General features: G+C 33.8%; 1 pseudogene across 1 annotated transcript; it reads left to right on the forward strand.

Annotated features, from left to right (window-relative positions):
- Positions 1–49: 49 nt before the first annotated feature.
- LOC143543064 (paired amphipathic helix protein Sin3-like 2) lies at positions 50–13,246 on the forward strand (annotated as a pseudogene). Its single transcript, XR_013137011.1, has 22 exons — positions 50–235; positions 325–418; positions 1,238–1,474; positions 1,548–1,731; positions 1,815–1,913; positions 2,052–2,219; positions 2,859–3,129; positions 3,222–3,358; positions 3,442–3,517; positions 3,605–3,634; positions 4,250–4,434; positions 4,528–4,682; positions 5,049–5,176; positions 5,270–5,524; positions 5,609–6,591; positions 6,682–6,782; positions 6,862–7,000; positions 7,216–7,368; positions 7,477–7,637; positions 7,741–7,852; positions 10,885–11,062; positions 12,705–13,246. The product of XR_013137011.1 is annotated as a paired amphipathic helix protein Sin3-like 2 (transcript).
- The last annotated feature ends 259 nt before the right edge of the window (positions 13,247–13,505 follow it).

Genomic DNA, 13,505 nt, shown 5'->3' on the forward strand with positions numbered 1-13,505 from the left:
GTGTATCCTCCATACGATTCACGTAATTCAATTACATTTCATTTCAGATTATTATTATTAATATTATTATCATCATCATCATCTTCATCATCACTTGCACAATACACACCAAATTCATTCACCTCTCGCCGCTTAATCTAATTTCACTAATCACCAGAAGCTTCGATCCAAATCCGATTCAATTCATCTGCTGCCTGTTTAGCCTTTAGATCTGCCCTAATTTGTTACTTCACCGGTTTGTAGTGTTTCCGTTACGTCATTTATATGTTATTATTAACTAGATTTAAGTTTTAATTTTGTTATTCGGTTGATTTGTTTATGCAGTGATGAAACGGTTACGGGAGGATCCTCACGGCAGCTCTCAAATTAGGCGGCCGTTTGCTGCTGGTCCTGGTGGTGCTGCTTCTCGAGGCGAATCGTGAGTTCGCGTGTTTAATCGGTTTGACTTTGTGGTTTAGGATGCTTATTTGTGCTCTGATTGTTTGTGAATTTGAATCTGATTAGGTTTTGTAGGGTTTATGTTTCAGTTTGATTGATTTAGGTGATGTTACATAGATAGCTGTAAAATTAGGAGGTGATTTGCTGTTTCCGAGGAGAATTGTGAGTTCTCTTGTTTAATCGGTTTGATTTTGTGGTTTAGGTTGCTCATTTGTGCTTTGATTGTTTGTGAATTTGAATCTGATTAGGTTTTGTAGGGTTTAGGTTTGAGCTTGATTGATTTAGGTGATGTTACATGTGTTTTTTGGAAAATAGAATTGTGCGATTAAATGAATTGTGTCGGAAAGTGCATTTTACAGACTGATCAGCCTTTTGTTTTTTGCCTTTTAGGGTTATGCGATTAACTGATCATTATAAATTTAAATGTAATTAGGCAAAAGTAAATTGAAAGTATAATTAATATTAGTACCATTTACGTTAGGGTTCATTTATCCAATGGGGGCATGATATGAGATCTTCTCAAGAAAGGGGAACTAAAGCCCAAAATTTGCATAGGGTAAAACATCACTTGACATCAAACAACTTCAGAAAATTACATAAGGGCTATTAAATGATTTTAGGAACACAATTTAGTCAACAAATTGACTAGTATTCTTATCCTTAAATACTATTATAAGAAAGGATTTGCATTTGCATATGTGATTCTTAAATCTTAAGTTATAACGTATCTTGTCATGTGGTACATTTTTGTGGAATGCTAAAATATTAAATGTTCATTTAATCTTTTTTATAATTATAGATATGGCCAACCGCAAGCCGCAGGAGGAGGCAATGAAGGAACAGGAGGGGCGGGTGTAGGAGGCGGTGCTGCTGCTGCTGGTGGTGGTGGTGGTGGTGGTGATGGCGGCAGCAGTGCGCAGAGACTTACAACTAATGACGCGTTGGCATACTTGAAACAAGTAAAAGATATGTTTCAAGACCAACGGGAAAAATACGACATGTTTCTTGATGTGATGAAGGACTTTAAAGCTCAGAGGTAAATACTTTTTTGTTGGAAGACTGACCATATGGACCTCGGTTTGACCTAAATAAGAAATTATTTGGTGCAGAATTGATACGACAGGTGTCATAGCAAGGGTAAAAGAATTGTTCAAAGGCCATAATAATCTAATTTTTGGGTTCAACACTTTCTTGCCCAAAGGTTATGAGATAACTGTCATCGAGGATGATGAGACCCCACCAAAGAAATCTGTGGAGTTTGAAGAGGCTATTAGTTTTGTAAACAAAATAAAGGTGGAGCTGGTTTTTATATTTGTTGAAAGAAACAACAGTAGTTTGAAATTTTGGTTATAATTATGCTACCCTTTCGGTTGCAGAGACGCTTTCCAAATGATGATCGTGTTTACAAGTCGTTTTTGGACATCTTGAACATGTATAGAAAGGACCATAAGGGTATTAATGAAGTCTATAGTGAGGTGAGTTTTTGTAAGCTTATATAAAGTTTTATGTAGGCTTTTATAAAGTTGTTTTCTATTTTATGTAAGCTTTTATAAAGTTGTTTTTTAGTGGTATATAAGGTTATTTTTTTATTTCACTCCTTAGAATCTGTGCAGGTTGCTTCACTCTTTGATGATCATCCCGATCTTCTAGAACAGTTTACAAGATTTTTGCCAGCATCAGCTGCTGCTTCTGCACACCATGCTTCCTTACGAAACTCCCATCAACGTCTTGATGAACGAAGCTCAGCCGCAGTCCCACTCAGACCGGGACAACATGATAAGGTATTTTGGATAATTTGTCAGTCTCAGTATATTTTATGTATTTTTCTTTTAATATTTGCAGGTAAGTTTGTAAACGAACCGATCGAACACGAACAGCGCATGTTTGTGTTTGTTTTTTTTAACTTTAATTGAACAGACAACGTACGCGGACAGTTAATGAGGTTTTCTTGTTCATGTTTGTTCGCTAAGAAAATGAACATTTGTCTTTTTTTATGTTTGTTCGTTAACATTATGAATGAACAGTTAACGAACGTAAACAACAACGAACGCAACTTAACATATGAAAGAACATAACTGAGTTAAAACCGGTTAAAGGTAAATGTGAACAACAATGTGTTGGGTATAAATGTTATTAAAAATTTTGAACTAACTATATTGTAATGGACCTAAAAAATTTGAATACATGTATTAATGGACTAACTTAAACAAAAGTAAATTAACGAATATGAACGAGTATCGATGAAAGAACGTAAATGGACGTTCATGAACACAATTGAACGAACGAGACATGTGTTCACGTTCATTTGTATATAAATGAACAAAAGAAAAACACTGTTCATGTCCGCTCGATTAATAAATAAACATGTGTTCAGTTTGCTTACAAGCCTATTTGAGGGGACTAATATTCTTTTGCATTAGCAACAGGGCCAGAGAGACAGGCTCAATGCTGAACGGGACCCAAGTGCTGATTATCCTGACACAGATGATAAAACAATGATGAAACATCATAAGGAGCAGAAAAAACGCGGTGATAATGAGAACAATAGGAGAAATAATGATCAGGATTACAAGGATTCTGATGTTGATGGCAACAGGGATCGTCTTGAAAAACGAAAATCTGCACGGAAAGTTGAGGATTTTGGGGTACCTTCTGGTTCAGTTCCATATGATGATAAAGATGCCATCAAAAGTGAGTAGATGATTAACTTATCAGTTTTTGAATTTATACATATGCTTTTCATTTGTTGAATTCTTTATCATTATGGTATTTATACATTATAGGTCAGTACAGCCAAGAATTTACTTTCTGTGAAAACGTGAAGAACAGATTACGGAATCCAGACGATTATCAAGCTTTTTTGAAATGCCTTCATATCTTTAGCACAGAAATAATCACCAGGAAGGAGTTACAGAGCTTGGTACATCACATAGCTTGTGCTATCACATAGTTTGTGGAATTAGACAATGTTAATTTGACATATATTTTTTTTTTCATTTTCAGGTTGCTGATTTACTTGGGAAGCACACAGATCTCATGGAAGGATTCAGTGCATTTTTGGAACGTTGCGAGAACATAGGTGGCTTTTAGATTATTATTATTTTGTTGGGACTTATTATTTCTTTGTGAACTCATTTTTACCCTCACTAATCTGTTTTGTTTGCAGATGTGTTCTTGGCTGGTGTAATGGACAAAAGTACATGCTGCTTCTTTTTTCGATTTTTCACATTTTTTTATTGTTAGTTTACAATTTAAATGGGTGTAGGTCAGTGAACCGTTCATGAATTGATCGGAATGTTCATTTATTTAATAAATGAACAAACATGAGCATAAGGTTTTGTTTATTTAGTTAAACGAATGACATGAACTCATGTCTCGTCTGTTATGTTTGTGAATGTTTGTTTACGTTTTGTTTTCAATTCGTTTATGTCCGTTCATTTGCAATCATTTATGTTTGATACTTTACGTTTGCTTAAGTTCGTTCGTTAATATATTCTTTTAATTTTTTAGGCTCATTGCATTTCAGTCTAGTTTGAATGACTTATTAGGCTCAACACATTGCTGTTCACATACTTTTAATTGGATTTAGCTCAGTTAATTCGTTCATCTATGTTCCTTTACGTTTGTGAACCCTTCGCTTACATTGTTAATGAACAAACATAAATGAACACGTTCATTTTTTAACGAGCAAACACGGATAAGAAAACCCGGTTTGTTTAGTTCGTGTTTGTTCGGTTTGTTTACAAGCCTACATGGGTGTGCACTTTGATTGGAGTTAAATTCTCATCATTTCACATGTTTCTCATGTCAGAGACTTTATGGAATGTTTCCAAGTCAACAAGAACAGAGGAGAAAGAAAGGGAGAATAGGCGTGAAACTGACGCCAATAAAGAGAAAGACAGGTGCAAAGAGAAGTATTGGGGGAAATCCATACAAGAGCTTGACCTTTCTAACTGTCAGCGATGCACTCCCAGTTATAGACTTCTTCCTGATGATGTAAGTCTATTGTGTGTTATGACTTTTTCTACTGTTATTTAGTAACTTACTTTCATCTTTTGATAGCTTATATATGTATTTTGTTTTCTGCAGTACCCGATTCCATCAGTAAGTCAAAGATCAGAGCTTGGTACTCAAGTACTGAATGAACTATGGGTATCTGTGACTTCTGGTAGTGAGGATTACTCGTTCAAACATATGCGTAAAAACCAATATGAAGAGAGCCTGTTTAGATGTGAAGATGACAGGTAAGCTAACATTTAATAGTGTTAAGTGTTGGGGGTTAATTTCATATATCCCCCTCAAAGCTAGGTATGGTTTCATGTTAAATATAACCATTTTTAAATTTATGACATTTATACTCCTCCCATAAAACTTGTATTAGCATATGAGAAATTGAGAGTTTCAATGGTCATATAAGTATTGTATATAATGAAATGGGTGTATACGTATTTTAAGTAAATTGAATGGGTATATCTGATACTAGTTTTTTTGATTGGGTGAATATGATACTGCTAGTATTTAGGGGTACATAAGGTTTCCCATAAAAATATAAAGAAAACGGGTACAAATACATATCAAATTAAGTAAGTTTTTTTATGGTGCCTTTTAAGGTATGAGCTAGACATGTTATTGGAGTCTATTAGTTCAGCAGTTAAACGTGCTGAGGAAGTACTAAACAGCATTAATGATGGGTTGATTAGTTCTGATGGTCACGTCCGTATCGAAGACCACTTCACTGGTATAATATTATTTATTTTTCTTATGGAATTCTATAATTCAATTAATGCATTTTTATTATCATTTCATGTAATTTTGTTTAAAATACTTGTAGCTCTGAATTTACGTTGCATTGAACGTCTATATGGCGATCATGGTCTTGAAGTACTGGACACACTGCGTAAGAATCTATCCGTTACATTGCCTGTTGTATTGATTCGCCTGAAGCAGAAACAAGATGAATGGAGAAAATCTAGAGTAGATCTTGACAAGGTTTGGGCTGATGTTTATGCAAAGAATCATTACAAGTCACTTGACCACAGAAGTTTCTATTTCAAGCAACAAGATTCAAAGAATTTGAGCCCAAAATGTAAGTTAATAAGCATTTACTGATTTCACAGCTGACTTGTTTCTCTCTTTTATATAATGTTACTTTTGTTTTCTTTATAACTAGGCTTAGTGGCTGAGATCAAAGAAATAAAGGAAAAGAGCCAGAAAGATGACGATGGACTCCTTATTATTGCCGCTGCAAATCGACACTCTATTACGCCACATCTTGTGTTTGAGTTTGCTGATACGGATCTTCATGAAGACTTATTTAAACTAATTAAATATTCATGCGATGAAGTTTGCACTAGCAAGGATGAACTGAATAAAGTGTTAAGACTTTGGACTACATTCTTAGAGCCAATGCTTGGTGTTCCTTCTTGGCTCCACAATTCTTCAAATGTTGAGGCCAAAAATGAAGGCGATGTTGATGGAAGTCCATGTGGCGATAGTGATACTGTTAATTCTAAGCAAGGAAAACCATCCTGTAATGGAGAATATAATAATATACCAAAAAGAGTATGTTCAAGCAAGGGCATTTTGGTAAATGGAGGTACTTTGTCCAAAGAAGGTGGATCTAATGAAGTTCATTCGCCTCAGGTTTGACTTTATTTGTTCACCACGCCTTTCACTTATCCAATGACTTATCTCATATCTGATATTTTTTTATCTGTATTACAGCATGGTGGCATCTCAAGATCACTAACAATGGCAAATGGAAATTATGCTAAATTTGAGAAAGAAGAGGGAGAGTTATCACCAACTGATTTTAATGAGGCTGATTTTGCTTCATATGGAGATAATAACGGGTTACATGCTAATGCAAAACATAGTATGGAGATTGATTTAGATGCTGATGACGGGGATAGTGAGAATCTTCCAGATGGTGGTGATGAGGTTTCAGGCAGTGAGTCTGCTGCTGCTGATGTGTCAAGGGAAGAACAGGAAGAAGATGGAGAGGAAACAGAAACTGATGGTGAGGTTGAGGGAATAGAAGGTGCAAAACCACTGGCAAAACATGTGGTTTCTTCATTACATAACGGTGTGAAAAAAAATTGTAACGTCTTTTATGGAAATGAATCCTTTTATGTTCTTTTTAGGCTTCATCAAGTAAGTATATACAGTTTCCTTTTTTTATTTTCTTTCAGATTTGTTTTTTATTTATATTTTATTGCATTATATACTCGGATATGTTGCCAGGTATTATATGATAGATTATTGTTGGCTAAGCTTAATTCGGTTTCTGCTGAAACAAAGTGGAGAGCTACTAAGGACACCTCCCCACATGATTTGTATTCTAAGTACTTCAATTCCACATTTTTATCTTTTACTCAGAAGCTTATACCAAATATTTTTCCTCACTATGATTATACTTCGCAGATTTATGAGTGCTTTATATAATCTGCTTGATGGATCTACTGACAATACAACATATGAAGATGATTGTCGTGCTATTCTTGGAAATCAATCTTATGTATTATTTACTTTGGATAAGCTTATATATAAGCTCGTGAAACAGGCATGCAACTATTAATCTTATGCCTTCAAAACTTGTAATATAACATATATACCTAAAACCTGCTTTAAGATCATTGACTTGTGCATTAAAATCTTGTATTTTGGGTACATATATATGCATATGATATTATGTAGGTTGCGTGGGTGTATATGAAGTTTCTCCTATTCATTGATGTCTCTTGGAGAAAGGTTCTGACTACTTGTTTGTGGATGCAGCTTCAAGCTGTTGCAGGTGATGAGGTGGACAACAAACTAATTCAGCTATACAAGTATGAAAGATTCCGAACGCCTGATAAGTTTATTGATTCTGTATACTATGAGAATGCACATCATATCCTTCATGAGGAAAACATATACAGATTTCAGTTTGTAAGTTCTTTATTTTTTATTTTTTTATTTTTGTTGTTTTACTGTGTTAATTCTTATGTTTTCATTTGACATGTAAGTGTTTTTGTTTATTCACTATATGTTTTGCAGTCTTTTGGATCGAGTTGTTTAACCATCCAGCTTATGAATGATTGGAATGAGAAGGCTGAAGCTGCCACGGTTTCTATGGATTCTAAATTTGCAGCTTATCTTCATAATAGTTTTCTTTCAGTTGTGCCTGGAGAAAAGGAATCTGGCATTATGTTGCAAAGGTGAACCCCCCCCCCCCCCCCCCCCACACACACATCATTGTTGAGTTTGACGGGATGCAGGTGCTAATTTATTTTATAATGATATAATTCTAACAACGTGCAGAAATAAACGCAAATTCTCAGACATGGATGAATCATCTGCTATGTCTGTTGCTATGGAAGGTGTTAAAGTGGTCAATGGTTTGGAGTATAAGATGTCTTGCTGCTCGTCAAAGGTACTTGTTATCATTTGCATTACTTTATTTATATGATACTTCCATAGATATTATGTTTTTTTCTTCATTTATTAAATTGCAAAGAGGCGTCTGCTGTTTTCTTCATTGTTTCAGAGTACGCCATTTTCTTTGTTTGCATCTTTTTTCTTAAAAACTTTCTTCTATCTATTTGTTGCAGAATCAAAAGAATGTCTCACAACACCCATATTGAACTCTTCAAATAAATGAGTCTTATTCTGGACACAAAAAATGTGATTTTGTCTCGTGTGTGCACAAAACTATTAAATGACCTATTGAGTCTTTACTATTTAGGGTGGCAAACTGATGTTTTCTATCTACTTTTCTTATTACATTGTGTTTGAATCCTGGTTCTCTCTTGGGAAATATTGCTACATGTTTTTTTTACTTTCTAAAAACCATATTTCTTTCAGTTGTTTAGCAACTTTTTGCCTATTAAGATATACTGGTACTTTTGGTGATCTTTTAATTATCTGAAGTAAGTAGAGCTATAGCGGATTTAGTACATAAGAATCATCACAAAATAGATGAATGCTATAAGAATGTTGCACTGTGCCACAAGTTGGCAACACATTGGTTTCATCGTTTAGTGTAGTGTTTGCCTAATTACTATTTTCAAGCTATAATTCTAACAACCAATTAGGATTAATGATATACCAATTAGGCGTTGTGTTTGGGTTGGATGCTTCTTTAGATTTTATATATAGCTTCTTAGACTGTATATATAGCTTATTAGGTTGTACACATAGCTAGGTTGCTTTTGGAAGAGTTTCTTTAGGCTGTACATATAGCTTCTTAGACTGTGAATCGAGGTTCTTTGCATATTATATTGCATGTATGTTTTTATTATCTAAATTTTGGGCGGCCAATGGTTAACAATGTAGTAATTATTATCTAGAATTAATTTATAAATACTGTATGAATTTTAGTTATTTGCTGTTTTGAATTACTTTCCTTATTTATATTGTGCTTTTATGTTCTTGATCTTAATCTACTTTCATGCTAAGCCATGCAATCTTGTGAGATTACTGAAACTAAAGAAGGAACCTTCATAATTCATTATTGCCAGTATTTTGTAAAACCAAATTGTTCAATGGCCCAAAATAGTTACAAGGTGAAGAAGCAATTATGGAGAAAAGATATTCACAAAACATAATATGCTGAAATTTTAACAAACGAGAAATGACATATAAGAAAATAGGTAGAAAGACGAAGTGCCTTTAGGTTATGATAAACAAACATATGATTCTAGGCATGTAAACAAATCAAACGTTTAGTGAACCGTTTAGCAAGAAGTGTGCTGATGTTTGTTTATTTTAATAAACGAATAAACATGAACACACGTTTTTGTTTATTTAGTTAAATGAACGAACATGAACAAATGTCTCGTACTCTCGTTCGTTCATTTATGTTCCTTTGCATTCATTTATGTTCATCACTATGTTTGTTTAAGTTCGTTAATATATTATAGGACCATTATTTTTTAGTCTAGTTCTAACTTATTAGGTATTAAATTTACTTTAATTGTTTCTAAATTAGTTTATTTACAACTACGTTCACTACGTAAGTCGTTAGCTCTAGCTAGTTGGAATGCTCTACGTGAAACCAATATCTGTCTATGCAATGCCAAATTAGAACTAGCGTTAACACGAGGTGAAACCAAGTTGTCAAGATTGAATCTTACTCGAGATTGTTTTTGTTTTGTAAGATTGGGAATTTAGGATCACAAGTTGGAATCATCATCATGCGATTCTACTTAATGGTCATAGTGTTTTTCATAGATATTGTACCATAGGGCTTCAAACTTTAATCATTATAGTAAATTAGTAGTTATACGTTTCATAGGGATTTAGATTACTAACTTAAGCTATTAAGGATCTAGATTTATGTTAAATATTGAAGTCAAACGACTTCATGAAATTTACTTTCTTGGACTACTTGATAAGCTTATTTATATTTTGCACATTAAAGTTCCTTTATATGTTACGTTTGAGCAAAATTGTGAAAGTAAGAATTTCAAATTTGCACATTAAAGTCCCTCTAATCGGTGGTACCGGTTCCAAGTTGTTTGAAGTTCTTTTTTTCATAATTTTGTTCGAAATTAACATGTAGAGCGACTTTAATCTGCAAAAATTTGTAAAAAACAAAGCTTAGTTCATTTGTGGTTTTCTAATTCAGTGATACAGGTTAAGCAAGATCTGATCGTATGACCAAGATCGTATACTTTACGTTTTCACTTTACAAAAAAACAAAACCGGTTTCGCGTGATATATGCTTATAATCCTTAGTGGGCTATTAATAAATCCACCATGGTTTAAGTTTATTCAAGGGTTATTGGGCTAGCTTATGATTTTGGGCCTGACGTGTTTGGTATCTTTACCTGAATATGTTCCATATCGATTAAGGTTATGGGCCTAAATTCGTAACATGTTGACAAAAATGGTAAGAAATCTCATGTAGAAGCTACAGATCACAAAATACAACTACAAGTCTATGCGCATTCTTATATACTAACAGAACATGAATTATTTGCTTTTTGAGTAGAATAAAATCATGTGGTTTAATCCCGGATCTAACCCTTTTGATTATTATGCTAATTTGTTCTGTAGTTTACATAGGTCCATTCTAATCCTATGGTATATAATCTTTCCTTAAAAGAGATGATTTTAGTTATGACTTTGTTCTGTAAGAAAAATTAGGAGTAAATGACTTCACCGAACTTATTGTTAAATGGGCTGAGGCCCACTACTTGGGCCTAATTATTCTTGTTACTGAATTTAATCCAAAGTTTCCGACGGAAACAACACAAAAGCGGCAAGAAATCTAGGGATGAACTTGTGTAGTTATATGATATACTTTCCATTGATGCATGAATGATTCGCCATGTAGATTATAATCTAAATTGAATACAATCATTTCATACAATTTTGACAGTTACAATTTGCATTGTATGTTGTATCCGCTAATAAGTTTTTATTCTTTTTTTAAAATTCTAATCAGTTAAGTGCTTGCAGATCTCCTACGTCCTCGATACGGTAGATTTCTTCATTCGCGGGAGAAGAAAAAAACGAAAAACTAACGGATGCAGATCTGCATCGTACAGTAATGTTCAGAGAAAAATACAACGGTTTCACAGATTTCTAGAAACCTCTACACAGTAGCTCTCAGTGTCATTTCTCCATGAGGTTTAAGGTACAGCATTTTTTGTTCATCATTTAGATTTTAAATTAATATAATACTCTGTTGACACGCAATCTGTCATTCTGTCTCATGAAGATTGCAATATCTTATTTTTGGACTAATGCCAATTGTCAAATGTTACTATCTGGAATTTATGGAGGTAAAACAATTTTTTTTCTTAAATGGGGACAGATCAACTTAGATCTTTAAAATCTAATGCCAAAAACTAGAGGTTGAAGGGTTAATCTTGATAAAGTTTTGAAGGATTTGAGTTCGAGTCGGTTAGGTGAGTTATTCAAGTTTATCGAGTTGTTTAAATTGATTATATTTATCAGTTTTACTAGGTTAAGTTACAAGTGTTTTGAGTCTAGTATATATACTTTTATAGTTTTGATAGGGTCATTGATTATTTGAGGTTTTTATTTTGAGTTTGATTATTATTAAAAGAAGAGTCCATCGATTGTTCTTGGTCAAAATCATTTTCTTATTTCTTGACTCTTAATTATGGGCTAACAGAGGTGGCAATTCAAATCATGTACTTTTTATTGGGCTGATTTGGGTTGCATTTAAAATGGGTCAAACGAGTCAACCCTAATTTGAGCTAAAAGGGGTAGAGGCCGAATGGTTAAAAGCGTAGTTATTAAATGCTCTAGGCTTACTTAAGGCACATTGCAAAAAAATAAAAGCGCACTTAAAAAAAAATAAAAGTATATTATGTGTATGAATAATAATATTGTTTTTTAATTAAAATAACTAAAAACTATTATATAACATTTGTATCATCTAATTAGTACCGAAAGTTATAAAACAGTCAAGATTCAATGTAATTCCAAAACTTGAATAACTACATGTTCAATTCTTTTGACATCTGTTAGATCTAAGTTCCAATAGCATTCCTTGCTTTTCTTTTGCTCGGCTTTTATTTTCTCATGTTCCTGTCGTAGACAATGCCCGAAGCGCTCGCCTAGGAACTAGAAGCGCATTTATTGAGCATCACATGAAAAATGGGCCTAGGCGCAATGGTTAAAAGTCATTGTAAGTTTTTTTTAATGCATGCAATCTTCTAGTTTTTTTCAGGGATTTAGATTGTTACTTTTATAAAATGACAATAGTGTTTTTTGAATCAATAAACCAGACCAGCTTCATTTTGACCCCTATTTAAAAAATGTCCCATCTTGCTAGGGCTGGCAAAATAGGTACCTGTTTCGGTGTTTAATAAAACTGCTTTTATACTTGTCAAATAATTAAAACTAGTAAGCTAGACTACTCCATTTCTCCTTGGTACATGAAACATACAACTGTGTTGTAGACATGAGATATAAAGTAGTTAAACAAATCGTATTCATAATAGATAGCTGTGTTGATCACGTCGTCTCTGACCTGTTAAACACGAAAAGACCTGTGATATTGCCACCTTAGAAACTATAAAATCTCTCTTCCAGAAAAGTGCAAACTTTTCTCTCTGTTTAACCCAAAGATCAATATTCAAATATTAAAGAAGTCGCTTATTTCGGAACTATACGTGTATTTTACTAGTTATGTCATAGTCTATGAGGTATGTTACATGTACAATCCCGTTTGTCACCGTGCTCAATGATGACAATGAGATCTTAAGAATGCAATTACAGATTCAATCTTCGTGTTTATGTTGTAGAATCTTGCTGGCACATAGTAACTCACAACAAGTGCTACTATTGGAACAAGTACCACGTGAAGTTCATACAAACAATGTTATACAAGCCATCAATTGTGTAAATATGCTTCTGGAGATTTCATGTTGCAGCCGAGGTTTCTGCTCATCTAACCGCTTTTTATTGTTGTCACGCCCCCACACGAAGTACTCGTTTGTTTGTATTTTTTTTTTCTTTTTGTGTTATTTATGTCTCCGATAGAGGGGTTTTTTTTCTCGATTTTGTAATGGCAGTATTTGTTACAAGGTGGGAGGAAGGGTTTTCATTTTTTTTTCTCAAGAAATAGGAAAGCTTTTGCTCCATGAAAGGGGTATTCTGGGCTTTGTACATACTGACATTTATGTAATCTTACAATTATTTGGCCTCGGAAGAGTTTATGATATTTCCCATTTTACCCTTTTTTCAGTGGTTTGCGAAACTTTTTTTATCATATAAAACTATATGAAGGAAATGAGTTGTTTTGGGTAATTTTTGTTCGCTAAATAGGTTGATTTGTTACTCAAGCCATATAATGGGTCACTCGTAATCATGTGTCTAGAAGAAGTTGTGTTGCATTGTGTGGTTTGTTAAATTCGTCTCCTTTTCTTATGTAAACAAATTATAAGTGGTACTGGTATGTGAGTTGATTTGGGTAATTTTTGTTAGCTAAATTTGTTGATTTAGTCACTCAAATTATTGGTTACATGTGTTAATGATGGTTCGAGCGTGTCCAAATAGCCAACAGTATCTGCTGCCAGCGGCTATGTCTGCTAGGTGACCTGTGT

This window comes from Bidens hawaiensis, unplaced genomic scaffold (assembly GCF_021521415.1).
Source record: "Bidens hawaiensis isolate Kalapana, Puna unplaced genomic scaffold, B.hawaiensis_p1.1 tig00013016_1, whole genome shotgun sequence".
Taxonomy (NCBI): domain Eukaryota; kingdom Viridiplantae; phylum Streptophyta; class Magnoliopsida; order Asterales; family Asteraceae; genus Bidens; species Bidens hawaiensis.